This window comes from Ostrinia furnacalis, unplaced genomic scaffold, assembly GCF_004193835.3.
Source record: "Ostrinia furnacalis isolate ACB-3 unplaced genomic scaffold, ASM419383v2 OfSCF3264, whole genome shotgun sequence".
Taxonomy (NCBI): domain Eukaryota; kingdom Metazoa; phylum Arthropoda; class Insecta; order Lepidoptera; family Crambidae; genus Ostrinia; species Ostrinia furnacalis.
Window position 1 is genome coordinate 454,426 of NW_021133503.1, and position 6,000 is coordinate 460,425.

Consider the following 6,000-nt stretch of genomic DNA (forward strand, 5'->3'; position numbering starts at 1 on the left):
TAATCTACATACACAATATGTCATGTTTTTTAATCTATGCGTCACATGTTACGTATGTCCGTAGTTTTTGTGACCTGTAAAATCACGTTGATCATGTACGTAAATGTAGCGTGGTATATACGCAATGATTTTTTAGACAGTTATGATTATTAATTATTTTTTTCTTATAAAATGGTACTTACAGCTTACACACGTCAGTTTGTGTTATGAGGATATTTTGTCATACCTACCCACTAATAATACCCACTAATAAAAAGCAAATAAGCTGCTAAATACCCTCATCATTACAGCCAGCAAAGCTGGAAATGGCTAAAATCTGTAAAATTTGGCCCAAATAGGCAAATTGTGAAAAACAACAGTAAAACATAGAGCGTGAAATATATTGGCCTTCAGAACTTAGTAGTTACCCTAAGTTTCCGATTGATGATGATACAAATTAAATTAATATTCATATGACTTCAATTCGCGTCATTAAATACACGTCATAGATATGTAAGTCGTTTGATACAAAATACAACAAAAGGTGTTCGAAGTCACGCTCAATTTTTTTTACACGAAGCATGCGTGGATTTTACTCTTTCTCAAAAATGTATTCGTTACCTCATTTGCATACAATGACAATGGCGGCGGTAAGTGAGAAATATATTGAGTGTATTTGAAGAATAAGGAGGTTTTAGGTATTACTTCACACTAGAAGAGAAAATCTTAGACTTTTGTCTTTGCTTTTCACCTCATGAGATTCCGGTCAAAAAGTTTTTAGTTGAATGAAATAAAAAAAATATGCGTGCTCCCAATTACCTTTACCTGGCATTGTCAGTCTACATTATAGTAACGTTTTAAATTTTGTGACGACAAATGAAACTGAAATGAAAAATGAAATATTTTATTCAGCGACACAAAACAGCATCAAAAATATGAAACAAAAGTAAAAAACTAAATAGAATAAGTAATGTGCGTGTCACCGAAACGGTATCCACTCAGCATCATGCCGAGGTGTCGTAAGGGACACCACGACGCTGGTCTTCCGTGGATACCCGAAGGGCAAGAACCACTGCTAAGACACAGCAATACTACTCCGGTTGCAATACAAGTAACACAGTTATCACTTTGAAAAATACAACAATTTCCTTACTGGTGATATGACTGATATATTAAATTATTTCTCCCACAATACATAGCTACCTAGGTAAGACTAGGACTAACTACAGTGACTACTTAGCATAGAACTCATTTTGGGCATAATTTTCTCCACGAAATCCATGAAAAGTAAAAGTACTAAATCACCTATGTTCTATTCCATTAATTATGTCAAATATACACTCGACATTTTTATTTTTTGTTTATTTTTAAACCTCCCATAGAGGAGGTTTCAATGTCATTTAAAAAAAACAATCCACTTATTTATAAATTTTTTATTATTCCATTTTAAGTACCTAACCTACCAAGTCACGAGAAAATATTAATATTATTTGTGAGCGATTTTTCAACCTGTAGCTTTCGTAACACAGATGCACGTAAACTTATGCTGTGACACCTCTCACCTGTCACTGTCAATGTGACAGGGTCACGAGAAACAGTTCTGCTGCAGGTAGCAGTTGCTCTGAACGTTTAGGGATCCTTAGACAATAAATATTTTAAGTGAATATTGACAATTTTAATCTGTTAATTTTAAACTGTAGCCTTGCATAATTGAATTTATTTATTTATTTATTTATTACGGTATACCAATTAATTTTAACAGGTTTTACTTTTAACTCAATACGCGGATAGGTAACATTGAAATATCTGTCCAGTCAGTCTGTGACCACGGCCGGCGCAACCCGGTCGAAACGTCAGGTAAATACAGGTAATATTTCAATGTTACCTATCCGCGTATCGCGTTAAAACCTGTTTAATTTAATTTAATTTTAATCTAATAATACTATAACTATACAAGACGCCATGAACGCCATTATACTTGATGTGCCGTTGTCTGTACTAGGGATGTTATGGATATGTAGTTTCGGTTATGGATACGGTTACGGATATAGGATTAATATTATACCGGTTTCGGTTACGGTTTCGGATATTTTTTTTATTTCGGATATCCGAAAGTTTCGGTTACGGTTACTGATATCCATAACATCCCTGGTCTGTACAACTCAATCGAATTAACTGCGCACCTCGCTGGAATGCGATTATCCCTCGCACTCACCCGCGCACCTCTATACGTTCGGCCCATCCATATCAGAGCGTCGATGTGACGTCACGGCTTCCAGATGCGCAGTTTACTCGATCGCGCTGTACACCGTAGCGATGTATGAAATTTAGTAGTGAAGTCTATTTGTCATCACAGCTCTTTAATTATTCACTTTTCTAGTATGACTAAGATAAAGATCGAAACTTGACCTCTAGATACATGCTGACGTGACTAATTACTGAGGGAGTGTTGTGTATGTTCAATATTGTCGCGACATGGAATAATCTTTAGTGTCTTTCAGCGACTTTGCCACGCCCTTTTTTGATATTTAAGAGGTCATGTAATTGTAGGTACATGTGACATCTTTTAGTTTTTTTTTTTTTAAAAGGGGAAGTCCCTTAATCTATAATATGAAAATTAATCGCAAAATGTATTAGTAAGCGCATAACTCAACAACGCCTGGACCAATTTTACCGATTCTTTCTTTTAATGTTCGTTGAAGTCCAAGAATGGTTTTTACGGCGAGAAAAATTCGAATAATTTACGGGAAAACCCTAAAAACAGCCCGCCAGCCGCGGTCAGAAAGCTAGTATCTATTTATTTTTCTGAATGTTAGACTGGAAAAATCTTATTTACTTTATAATTAAGATAATAAATCGTAATAACTTCTTGATATCGATCAAGTTGAGGTATGACTATAATTTTACAATGAAAGGCTTAATTCAATCTGCAATGTACTGTGCATGAATCGAAATCTTTAGAAAACTATTTCATGATGATATTTTTTTTACTTCATGAAAATATTTTCCAGAACCCTTGAAATCCTCCAAACTCTCTTAAAACTGTAGTTACGATGACCCCGCACATATTTCAGAAACAAAAAGAATCAGGGCCAAAAAAACGTTTTTACGTAAACTAAATTTCCCGTCAGGAAACGCGTAAATGTAGCTTAGCCTTTCACCTCAACATTGTCATAACATTTGAAGCAAACTTGACTAAGTCATTGAATATTCATTTAAAAAATGGGTATGCGCACGATTTTCGGATGAGATAAGTTCCGTTTAAAAATACATTTCTAATTCTATATACGCAATTAATGTGCTTGCGTAAAATGCGACGTATTTTAAGAACTATAGTTTACATGAGAGGTCTAAGTTCACAATCAGAACTGAAATATTGTCAAATTGATTGTGATGTAATTCTCATTGTTGAAGATTTATTTTTAGCAAGCCTATCAGGCTATCGTCAGGCTTGCTAAAAATAAATCTTCTAAGCTTATGCCTAGCCTTCAAATATTGAAATGTTATAACTCTATCTATGTAAATCCTGGCTACCCAAAAGTTTACAGTAGAGTTATTATAAGAAACAAGACACAAACAAAACAATAAAATTCACGTACGAACGTAATATCAAAATAACGGTTCATTTCACGGTTCATTCAATTTTTACAAAAACTTTTGCTGCTATGCTTAGAGACAGCTTCATTTTTACGCTGAACCCTAAACGCATGACGCGCGCAGGCATTTGTCAATTTGACTTAAAATTTCACACAAACAGACAAGCGACGGTCTTTTTTATTAACATGGGCGCCGGCGATGCACTCATATGCATTAGCTTACATTTGAATAATGTACCTTTATAAGTATAACCGACTACAGTAATTGTTAATAGTTAGAAGTTAGGTATAAAAGGGCGAATGACTTAACACATGGAATCTACGCCTAATTTTGTAAAAGCACCCGTTGTACAAAACTGTACTTCTCGAGGTGATAGAACAGAATTTTAAGTGTATAACATTAATAGATACTACCTAGGAATACGGGATTCATAAGAAATTATGTCAAGAATGTAGACCGATAAGTTTTATCAACCGTCCCTGCTGTAAGATCAAACGAAATGGATTGATTTTACTATGTAAATGCAACAACCTTTCCTACTGGAACAATTTACAAATTCTAAAAAACATTGACGTCCCCATACTACGCTGATTAGGTACTAAAGAATTTTTTTATTAAAAGGTTAACTTTTTTGAAGGATTTGAACTTCCATCCCGTGCTTACATGTGAGCCTTAAAAGCAATCCGTACCTACAGGGACACCATGTATATCCAAAAAGTCAATTCAATACCATGAAACTGGAGAAGTAAAACCTGATTCAAAATGACACTACTGCACCTACATTGATTCTTTGAGAGAGGTGCGGGAAGACTTGTATTTAATTACGTGCACAGTAGGCTCTATGGTAATCGATCACAACGTGTTAATGAAATTAGTAAAGACTATTTTCAATAATGCTACTTTTTCTTTTCCTGACACCTTCTTATATTTGTTTCTAGGTAATATCTTTATTCTGAACTTTTATTAATTATGAGACTTAATATTGGGAATATGTATTAAGATGAATACAAAATTAATGTCAAATAACCAGGAAATGCGTAAACTATGACTATTGAAAAATATAAAAAATGGATTCTAAAATAAAATTGTCGCGACAGACGTCATTTTTAAGAAAATTAATTCCATATTCTGAATATTAGTTAACACAATAGCAGATAAAACAACTTTTTTATTTGGGACAAGATAATAAATATGACCTTTTGCAAAAACGTCAATTTCATCTACGTAAGCAAGTTAGTAGTAAAAAAATAAAGGAAGATGCGACGAAGTTAAAGGTAATAGGTATGATTCAATCTACGATATTAACAAATAGCCGATCGATCAAACCAATAAGAATGGTATCATCGATCTATCACGGAGCGTTTACAACGCCGCGGACGACAGACGTTTAGATCAACAATAGTATTGATCGATCGATTTTTAGCTCTACATTTAAGCGAAGGCGTATGTTCGAAACCGTTTATAAGATTGCATCTAATTGGAGCAATGCAATTCGTGTTTTGAATTCAGAACATTTTTCTTCATCATCAGGTCATTTAGTCTCCAACTCCAGAAGGATGACCCGGTCCAATTTACCAGAGCATTATGTAATTAATCATTAACGTTTAACCGACGACGTGCGGGCTCACAGACCGCTCCCGTTTTTGAAATTTCTGGATCGCAATGTTCTACTTATTCCCATGTCCCGAGCGTCTCAGTACCTTCGAGTTTAGTTGCCCAAACGCCATTACAGGTAGTGGTTACATCGATGAGGGCAGTTTTAATAAGATAATTCGATTTAAAGTTCAACAGCGATCTGTGGGACCGCACGTCGCAGACTACGTGACATTTTTGTACCATACTAAAACTTGCGTTTTTGTTTTAGACGACTCATTTTTCGTAAAAATGGTGGATCCTGGGCCACCATAACCTAGGAAAAGACATTTCTTAATGATATATTGATATTTGGACATAATATTATGTAAAATATGGTAGTCTGTAAAAAAAATACCGCGAAACGGGTGGTAAAGCAAACAGAGACATGTATTCTAGGTTTTGACATGCCAAATCAGCCTGATGTCATTGCACCAGCTGCAAAAAAGACGTACATTTTAGTCTACCTAAATTGAAAACGAAATTATCTTACAGTTGTTACCTATGTATACCGGAAATGCTTGGCATGCGGTAAAAAAAATGTCCTGATTGTGCCTAATGTTTACCCTACGTCAATTTTTTTTTTGTGCGTGTAATGTACGTGTCATTTATTTTTATTTTATTCATTATGTTCACTTTATTTAGGAAGGAGTATAGTTTTTCTTGCTTTGATTAAAATTTACAAGTTATATAGGTATTATTGAGCTCTAGTGTTATTTCAATGAAACTAAACGTATGTTCATTTGTAATACTCTAATGTTCTCAAAAAATATAAAATCAATATACTTTTAT